Genomic DNA, 10,840 nt, shown 5'->3' with positions numbered 1-10,840 from the left:
TTAGATTTCCTTTAACTGAAGTGCGTATTGTAAAGCTGTGTTATTGTTGCTCTTCATTTCCCCCTCCTACGTGCATGAAATCCTAGCATGCAATCAAGCAGCCAACCCCAGGACCACTATGCTTAATGCTCTCCTAGAGTGTCTCGTTAGGAAGTATAAATGCCAGAGTGTTACCTAGGTGCCTTATACAGCAAGTATTTCTGTCCCTGGAGACAAATTACATTAACGCCCCAGCAGCAGAGGAGGTTGCACAGCAGGGACACATGAGGGGAAACTTTGTCCAACACCAGCACAGTGTTCTGTACTACTTGACATGCCAAACTTCTTTTATTCTAAAGCAGTATTGAAAAACCTCCCATGCAGTGAACTACTCAATGCTTCGTTTATCTATTGCATCTTGAAAAGGTATAGAACCGAGTTAACTATGCTAACATTTTCAATACAGGAGGGTTAATATAAACTCAACACATTTCTTCCAAATCCTATTATGCTCAAGAACTAGAAGTAACAGCTTGCCTCCTTCCTGTACAGTAGAAGCAAGGAAATAGTAGGGCCTTTAGAAGGAGAACCTGAATGCAAGCCAATCATCTTCCTTCAGGTTTCCTGCTAGCTCTCGTCTCCAATTACAAAGAAATAATTCACCATCCAAGCTATTTCTACAGCATTTCAAACTGGGCACTGAAGTATCAAAAGTTATTGTTAGCCTGTCGTGCTCAAGAGAAGGGAAATAAGGAGGGGATAATAGAAAGACAGAAGTGACCCAGATCAGTGAGATGTTCTTTATGATTTATCACAAAGGAGTTTCTCAAGAGACCTTCATGTCATGCCCCATGAACACATACACACAGCACAAGCCAGAAAGATAACGAGGGAGGGAAAACTGCAGTTTGTATCAGCAGGAGCACCGGTTTCTTTCATGACGTTTATTCCCATAAAAATATTTTCCCTTTATATCTCAATGTGCACAGCCATGCTTTTTCCTCTAGATGACACTGTGTCTGCTCAGAATCCAGAGCTGGAATACCAGAAGCCCTTCCGCACTGGAAAAGTCATGTGGAAGAAAATTGCACCAGCACCTGCACAGACTATTCCTGTCTCCTGTGATTTCTGTACCATTTGGAGTGGCTTGCTTAGGCCACTGAATCTCAATATCTCAGCGGTAGCTAGGGTTGTGCATGTACAATGCTCATGGTGTGAGCAAAGTTGTAGGAATGATTTGTGTGTGTATATATACCCAGTTCCACCTTGGTTTATCTGTCTCTCTTTACAAACATCATGAAGCCAAAGGCTTCAAGGCAATCTGCAGCCCTGGGCAAATCTGTTTACCAATGGGTAAAATCCAGTGCAGGAGCGGGCTATAGCACTGATGAGGTAAAAGAGTAAAACAGACTGAATCTAGACACTGCAAAGAGCCCGGTACTTAGATTTCCAGCTGCCTGCATGCACTCACTGTATCCCCTCCAAGGGAGAGAGATTTCACTGGGGAGAAAGATTTTAGGAGTTAGATGTGCATCTGAACTACCCTGGTTTCCCCAGGGTACTCCCCATTTGTTGTGAAGTAATTTGGATCAGTTTAAAGTTTGTGACAGTTCAAATGTATGAATAGTACAAACAGATTCATTAGCAACAAAGCAGGAAACAAATGCAGATGGTTATAAGGAAATGAACAGAAATACTTTTAGTCCGTACTTTGAAAGTTGCCAGCGGGACTCAGAAGCTCATAACTATAAGAAAATAGAGACTAGTTTTTCTTCCTGTTTCACCAGCTTCAGGGTAAGATTTTACGCTCTTTCCCAGATAAAATGGCTCCAAAGGATCAAGTCCAAATTTGGATGACAGGCACCTAATTCAGTGACATCAAGAATTGGAGATACTGTCCTGCTAATATCATTGACCACCCATTGATTGGGAATGACTGACAAAGGAGATTGACCATGGGGCTCACCCAAGCAGGGAATGAGGAGTTAACATGTGTCCAAGCTTCAAGTGCAGTTATTGTCTTCAGAAATGTAGAGAGGCTCCTCCAGAAGAAGGGTGGAGAAGATGAACTCTGCAGAAGGTTGCTTGATGACTCATCTCTCCCCCAACAAAAAGAAAGGCAGAGCTCAAAATGGATCCCTCTTTTCTCCTCTGTTTGTTCAGAAGATGGAAGAGTGAGATTCCGTAGCTTGCTCTGAACGCGGGCTGTCAGTTTCACGCTGCAGTGTCAAAGGCCAACATCAGCCCAGGTCTTTACAAAATGACTCTCAGTTTTGCTCTGTGTAATGAATAAACAAACCTTCCTCTGTAAGAGGAATTGAATTAATTTGGATTTATTTGCCTAGGTATAGACATTGCAGATGTTTTAATTTAGGCAGTTTGTACTGTCAAAGCGGCTTGGCTGGCTTAGCCTTCAATTTCTGTTCATGCAGGCAGAATTCAGAGTGGCTGCTGCAGGTTTTTTGACCATGGGAAGGGCAAATCCTGCTGAATATCATCAGAGGAAAAGAAGTTAAATGAAGTTTAACTGAAGTACGTGGAGTGGTTGCTATAGCAAAAGCGATGGAAGCCTCTGCTTTAGCTGTTGAGAGCAAGGCTAGCAAATGCATGTGATACTCTACTCCTAGGAACATTTCCGCACCTTCCGCATCACTGAGATGAATGTGTCCTCTAATTTCCACTTTCCTCATCAAGAAATGAACTGAGAGAGAAAGGAAGTACTGGGGAAGAAAACACCCCTTCTGATAAGGGACACTGATCTTCCAGACCTCAGGGGACGAGGTTGTGGATTGCAAGGGAGCAGACATGAGATGCCTCCCTCCAGCTGAGTGCAGTGACCCAGAGAAATGCTCTTTATTTTGGCCTCGGAATCCTCTTGCTTGCCAGTAGAGGTGCTGACCCAACCTCTTGGAAAATCTGTCTTCATTTTCTTGCCTCAGTGAGCACAGCAATCCCAGGAGTGAACGTTGTTAATTTACAATTTTCCATTAAATGTTGAGTTCGTTCCATCAGGTCTCACTCTTTTCTGATGCATTTTTTCTGGTATTAGCTGATATTCCAGGGAGGGCTTTTGTTCCTCGTTTGTTTATGTCCCATGAGGGTAAAAAATAAGAGCAAAGAAAAAAATGTTTATTTTCAATATTCCTTCACTTCCTCAAGGATTTTATTTTCTCATATCACACCCCATGAAGACTCTGGTTTGTGAGTGAGTAATAGCTTGTTCTCTGTCCTCTCATCATCCACCCCCACGACTGCTCCTGCCTGCATCTCAGTGCCATACCATCCTCACATGCATGGGTGGGTGTGCTTGAGCTTCTACAGATCAGCAATAATTGGAAAAAGCAAAGCTGTGGTTTTACCCGGGTCAGTCTGTGCTTGGGGAGAGCATGCTGCAGATGATGTGGAGGGATGAAAAAAGGTCTCTTAAATCACAAAGCACCAGCTACAGTTACCAATATCACACAATGTTTTTGCAAATCATGTTCTTTTCATCTTATAAATTGATATTCATTTTACATGTTACCTCCATTTCTAATAAACCCACTGTAGTGTGTTGCTGCCCTATGTGTAATCACACAGATGGTTTCTTCCTTCCCTTGTTGCAGCTGTTTTCCAAGGTTAGTATGTTCTGGGCTGCTAGTGAGGATCCCATGATGACACTTCCAATTAAATAATATATTTTTGAGGAAAATAAGTTGCCCAACTGTGTGGAACCAGTTCTCTTGTAAAGCTCCCTTCTTGTTATTGTCTGTCTTTGCTTCTTAGCAACATATCTTTTGCCCTATAAAAATTTTAGCCTGTAAGACCTGCATCTGAGCTCCCATTCTTTTTCGCCCTGTCTCCACAGAACACTGGAAACCAAAAGGTGGACTTGAGTTTTCTTCTTTCAAAGCCTTTCTTTTGCCTTCACTGATTTCTCTTTTGCCATTTTTATTCTGTTACTACAGCAACCTTGTGTTTCTTGCTTTGGCAAAGTTGACATGTTAGCATGGGGACACACACAAGGCCTCTCTAATCAGCACTTATGTGGTCTAAAACATTTAGCTCATCTGCTCAGAAGACTTATTAAAATGTTCAACCCATATGCTGTGGGAGGCTCAAGTGAAACTGGAGCCAATATTTTCCCACTTGGTTTCCTGTCGTGCAGCCTGACCAAAGCCTCTCATCTCAGCAACACACAGCAGTGGTGTGTCTCTGCCATAAGGCAGAACCCTCTCTTGTATGTGGTCTTTGGACACATTTAAAAGGATGTCAGATCAGTCTTCTGCAGTGACTATTGGATAAAATGCTCCACTGACATTTGCCTTTTGGAGTGCTAAAAGCTAGAAAAGTAATTTGAGTGCAACACTAGAAATTCAGGGGAACATCTTTCAGAATCTTTCATCCTCAGATGCCTGAAGGGAGACATCTGCAGCAGCAAGTTTCCACAGAGCTGACACAAGGAGTGGGGCAGGCCACAGACCCCAGTACCTCAAAGGAACCATTTACACTGGTTGACAAGATGGCACTTCCTTGTCCTGCTGCTTAGCACCTAATGGTCTGAAGATCCGTGTCACTTGCTTGGATTCGTTTTATCTACTTTGTTGCTCTTGTACATCTCAGAGGAAACATCACCACTTCTTTAATTCCCTCTGCATTCTCTGATACCATTCAGCCTGCCAGTAACTGTTTTATGTTACCTAGGTCTGCATCTTTCCTGAGGGAGCTGGAGGCAGTGGTGATTTTGCAAGATGTATAGCTCCATCATCTGCCTATTTGTAGCCATATCCATATCTGCGAGAAGCCGTATGTGTATCTGTAATAGTTCATTCACAAAAGCATTCTTCTACAGCTTACTATAAGTGTTGCATTAATAATAAAACAAGAAGCTTTCTGTTATCTTCACTCAGCAGTTCTCCAGTCCTTCTTGTCTATAACCATGGAATACATTAGGAAGTAGAAGACAGTTCCACACTTATTTGCCCTACAGCTTCTCTGCAGTACGCATGCCTTTGAAACAGGAGTTGGGAGGTGGAGAGGCTGTATGGTGAAATTTGGCACATGGAAGATGGATGAGCACAATTTACAAAGGTAACTGCAGCATGAGGATGAACAGCAAACAAAAATACCTTCAAGCCACCTGTCTGGGTAATCACTGTCAATTGGTGAAGGCATCTCTGAAAGGTTTAATCACGCAAAGCTTTGCTTGCTCATCTCAACTGATGTAGCTGATGGGTGTTTGTAGTCAAATCCCCTTCACGATGATCCTGTTTAGAAACCGAGTTTCTGCTAAATAGTCAGTTCCCCTCCCATTACTGGTGCAGTTTACTTCTTTAAGCAGCACTGGGGATTACTGAGGTATTAAGGAAAGTGCTGTGACATTGAATTGTATTTCTTCTGCAAGAGGATGTCAGCACGTAGTTGTCCTCCATGGAGGTTGTGACAAGGAATCTGTGATTTTTGTGAAGGATTTTTGTGTTTGTTTACGTGGTGCTGTTTTACTTTAGTTTTATAATGAGTAAAGAAAAAATTCTAGTGTCACTGTCTATATCAGGGACATTAAAGGTGTTTTAAAGCACTACAAACGCCTTTAAAATGCAGACCTCATACTATAGATAAAACTTCTACTTAGAGAAGAGATGCTTTGATGCCTCAGATGTATTTGTTTATTTGTTTTAGAGGAGAGAAGAGAATGGCGTGTTTTACTGATACAGCTATTAACCATCAAGATTGCCCAAAGGCATCAGCAGGTTCATTTAAAATGTAAATGAGACTTGCCAACATTCAGTCGTTCAGATTCTACAGGCTGCTATTATGTGAAATTGGATGGGGCCCTCATGGCACTGCTGAACAGTTACGTTGGCCTCCCTCTTCCACCCAATTATGACCAATGTGAATGGCTACTGCTATGGACCTGGGAGCTTCTCTCCAGATTAGAAGAGTTTCTTTATTATAGGAGACAGGGACAATTAACTGAGACCCTGTGCTGTTACCAAATCATCTCCTTGGGAAATACCATTTAGCATTGCAAACAGCAAGTGTGCATTTATTCGTGTCCTTCCTACACCCTTTTGGGAAGGACCATTCTCTTGAATTAACACTTGGAGACTAGCAGCTAAAAACAAGCATAAGCCACAAAATGCACTTGGATTAAGAAAGACTTTCTTTTTAATTCTTAAGCACAGCATGTTGTGAGCTTAAATGGAGATGAATTCACCAGTGAGAACCCTCCCCAACAGCACCATGGCAAAACACTTGGAATAACAGCTGAAGGAATACTTTTGCCTCAGAGTGATTTTGCATTAGGGGCACGTTAAAGAGGAACATTATCACTTCTTAGAGTTCTCTGATGTTTTTGATCCATAAAGGAAGGCTTGGGAGGCATGTCGCCCGCTTAAAGGGCAAGTCGTGCAGGCATGGATCATTCTCATCTCCCAGAGAAGGGTGGTGGAAAATTAAGAGTTCTGTTGAGCAATGAATATCAGGGTGTTGCCACTGGGATTTGTTTTGAGGTGGAACAAAACACAGTACCATCACTGCTGGTTTGGAGATTCGTGATGGCAGAACTACCAACAAATGAGCAAGTGATAAGTAAGCAGCAGCAGCAGAACAGTCAGAGTGGGAAAGTTTGAGGAAAGGAGACTAAAGGAACCAGAAAGAATAGCTGAGGAGAAATTGTTTAACAAACCAATATGTAAAAATGTATTTTTGTGAGTTAGAAACAGCAATGTGCTTTTCATGATGATGATGATGATTAGCCCCATGCAGTTTCGCAAATGTATCTAGTCCGGAGAATGCTCAGAGTTTCACAGAGCTTAATTGTGCGTGACTGTGCACACACACAAGGGATCTGCAAGCTCAACTCATAGACGTGCTTAGCAGAGAAACTTTAACTGCACAGTTGTAGCAGAAATGCCAAGTCACAACCTTGAAGCAGTGATTGAGCACCTGGTGTGAAGGCAGGGCCAACAAAGGGGAGCTCAGGTGCATGCAATGTAATGTGCCTGAGTGACTGGAAGGGGTGAAGCCAGGACACCCCTTCCTTGGCCTCATTTAAGAGTTGGCAGTGGAGGTAAGGCTGTCTTGCTGGAGGTCGCTGCTTACCTGAGGCCTTCTGAAAGTAAGCAGTTTTTCTTTCTTTCTTTGTCCATGGTTGCTGCATTTGGGCTTGTTCTTATTTGCTGTAGCCTAGGATTATGCCACCCTACTGTTATTGCTGTATTTTCCATCACGTTATAGCATTACAACAGTGGATAACTTGTGTTGAAATGTTTACGTTGCTCTGTTCAGGAGAAAAGAGGTTTCTTATCTAGCAGTAACTTTCTGCACTACATATATGGAAGTAAATGAATAGTAACAAAAATGAGCCAGTACAGAAACACTAAAGAAAACTTAATTTCTAAATCAGTCCTTCAATTAGCGCTATATACTATGGTATGCAGTCCAGCTATTGGATAGGAGATGCGTGTGTCTATTAAATATAATCAAGCACTTGGGAAGAATGTTTCTGTGTATCTCTAGAATGGAGCCATGATCCGCATATAATTAAAATAAAGCCTAAAAAGGACTAATATGAATCTTTTCCTCTGACTCTGAACCTCTAAAAGGAGTTCACCATTCTCTTTTAAAAACAATGCCAGTTATCTTAATGAAACATTAAGCATTACATAATTTAAAGATGTGTATTTAAATTAAGAATGAAAAAAAAAAACTCTTGGGACACGCTCAAAGCTTGAAAAAATAAGAAAGCAGAATAATGGGTAAGAAAAATTAATTTCTCTTTTAATGAGAGTTTTTTAGGGAGGGAGAGAAGGGGTTTTGTACTTCTGATTTACATGGATCTTGACTTGAGATGGGTGCGTTGCTGTGTGAGAGCTCTGTTTCTTTTGGTGTGGGAAGCTGGCTGGGATGGAATCATCTTGACAACCAGTAGCATGTTGTAAGATGTTACAGGATCTCCATCATCAACCGTATACTGATTTATCGTTGCTAAAGTCCTCCATGCAAGGGACAGAATAATATATGCATTCAATGCAGACACATCAGGATCATTTAAAAATAAATAAATACACGTGATGTTGGCAGTGCCTGAAGTGAAGCTGATCTTATCTCACAACTTCAGATGTGGAATTGCAAAACCGTCCCTGGCAATGCTTTATGTCTCTGCTTTGCTGAATAGTGGAACAAAAAAGAAGAAAATTGGTAGGAGAGAAGCTTATGGCAAAAGAACAGAGAGGATGCGTTACACACTTGTAAAAAAAAATGTGTCTGCCACAGCAGGGCAAAATATGCTGAATTACACTTGAAATCCACGCAGAACTTCTGCTACTCCACGTTTCTATTATAAGCCCAGCTCTTGTTGAATTTCATATCCTGCGTTTTGTGCTGATCTTAGGTAGGCGTCTAGACAGTTCAGCTCTTCACACTGATGGGCTTGTTGAAACTGCCTTCCTATAGCTTGCCTTTCTGTTGTTAAGTTAGGGCGTGCAGAAAGGGCACTAAATAACCCAGAGCCTTGAGTCCTTTAGTTCTTCAAGGGTTATCAGCCTTGTCCTGGTGTGGAGATGTCAAATGGGGATTTCTTCCAAGCAGGGAAGTGAAAGGGAAGCTTTCAATGTAGACATGTTGGTCTCTTCCATTTCTTTCAGCGTGGGATGTTACCTTGATCCAATCCAGGAGGATTTTACTCTCTTCAAGAAGCAATTGAGTTACTGTTTGAGGTACCTTTTCCTGATTCTAGACAAGTCCATCTTCTTCAATGATGTTCATGGCTGAAGTTTTCATATGTAATGAAGTGTATGCATGCATTGCCTAGAGGCAAGCTCTGCACACCGTATTGCATAACCTCCCTCATTTCTGAGAGCTTGCAGGGCATGCCTGGCAGCCTCCTTTCTCCCGTCACTGCAGTTTCTGCCTCTCTTCTTCCCTGCACGCCCTGAGAGGTGCCATGGGGTATGACCTGCACAGAGCAGAGGGAAGGAATCCAGCTGTTGCAGCCTTGTCTGATGGCTCCATGAAATAAAACCTACAGCGTGGCTGGCTGCTGTATAGCAGGATATCTCTCAGTATATTCTTCTCACAGTGTGGCTGACATTTGATTTTTATTAACAAAACAGGGAAACTAGTGCAGAATTAACACAGGAGAAAGATTAAATTGCTGAGCAAAGGCGCCTTGGTGATAAGAGGACTGGGAACCAGGCTCTGCTGTGCTGTATGGATGGGAATGGATTATTCCACTCCATGTCTGCTTTCTAGTCTATACTGCCAAGAATTTTAACAGCCCCTCTGTAGAGAATGTGCTGATATTTCTACGCTAGGAAGAGGCACTGAGATCTCGAGATGAGCAAGACAGAGGGAGCACTAATGACACACAGAACCAAGCTGCTCGTATTTCTCTGCGGTAAGTGGATTCCTTTCAAGCTGAAATTATCACCCCGTGTTTTATGCTCACAGAAAGTTCTGGGGCAGCACGTACAGGAACACCCTGTAGAAACGTGGTTGGCTTTGCCATTGGGTTGGGGAATCACCAGATGGCGCTAATACAAACTGTGCTCAGACCTTCCTTTTTTAGGAAATTAAAGCTTGAAAAAGGTTTATTTGTGAAATTGTGACTCAGTTCCTTTGGTAAGAAGTATTTGCATCAGCCAGAACTTGTTCAGTTGTTGAATAGAATAATTTCTCTAATTCAGGGCTAGTGTTCAGAGTCTGCATGCGCACCAGCCAGAGGAAAAACAGTGTTGTGTAATGAATCGCTTGCAGTAGCTTTTACTGTTCCTGTTAGCTTCGTTTCAGCTTTAATCAATATTTGTTTGGATTTGTTAGGCTGTGTGGAAAAATCCTGCGGTCTGTTCTCGATTCGTATCAAAGCACAATGGTTATTAAAGTGAATAAGAAGTTTGCCCGAGTGGGAACCATGAAATAGGTTGAAGATTTAGAGATCTGAATTTATCACACTTCTTCGCTGCTCTACAAACAGATTGACTTCCCCTTGCAACCCTTCCTGCAGAGAAGTTTGCTCATTTTGGAAGCTGGAGAAGTTCATTTTCAAGTAGGTTAAGCCAAAAGGTGCCAAAAATGCATTTTTTCCCCCAGTCTATTATTGTATCTTACACTGTAAGTGAGAAGTAGCTTCACCAAGGAATTGATTTCTTGCAAAAGAAGCTGAAGCCATGGCTGGAAGATGATTTTTATAACAGATGCAGCCCTTCAGCAGGGATTCTCAGCTTCTTTCGCTGCTGGATAGAAGCAGGTCTGAGTTCAATCCTTCTATTTAAATATTTCATTAAGGGCAGGCATGTTTCCTACTCGCCTCTTAAGGCTCCAGCTTTCAATTTCGAACTTATCCAAAATCCATCTTCTTTTCATTTTTAAAAGAGCTCTTCTATTGTTTTCCATTTTGCCTATCAACTCCCAGAGACAAACAATACTGTAAACCCCAGTAACTGATCTGGAGGTTATTTCAGAACTGAGCACTCAGGCCTCAGTTACAGCTCTCTGGGAAAAGGGAAAATTAAAACCTGTTCTGGATTGAAGTTCAGTTACAGCAGGGATCTTCTTTAAGGTTTGAAAACATCCATACAGGGTACTTTGTGGTATGTGACACCCACAGATGCCTAATTTCCATTCAGCTTCTGCACTTTTAGGTATGTATTTTAGAGTAATAGAATTGTTTGAGTTGGAAGGGACCCTTAAAGGCCATCTGGTCCAACCCCAAAGCAATGAAGAAGGATACCCACAGCTCCATCATGTGTATATATTGTGTATATATACACAGATGGAAACCTCAGCTCAGGAGGTTTTATCTGAACTTTGATTTTCATGTCCCACCTGAAAGTTCAGGAGGAAAAATATTTTGGTTCAAGACAAGGCAAGGTGCTTTTTT

This window comes from Meleagris gallopavo, chromosome 15, assembly GCF_000146605.3.
Source record: "Meleagris gallopavo isolate NT-WF06-2002-E0010 breed Aviagen turkey brand Nicholas breeding stock chromosome 15, Turkey_5.1, whole genome shotgun sequence".
Taxonomy (NCBI): Eukaryota; Metazoa; Chordata; class Aves; order Galliformes; family Phasianidae; genus Meleagris; species Meleagris gallopavo.
The sequence above is the reverse complement of the archived record's forward strand: the minus strand, read 5'-3'. Positions refer to the sequence as shown.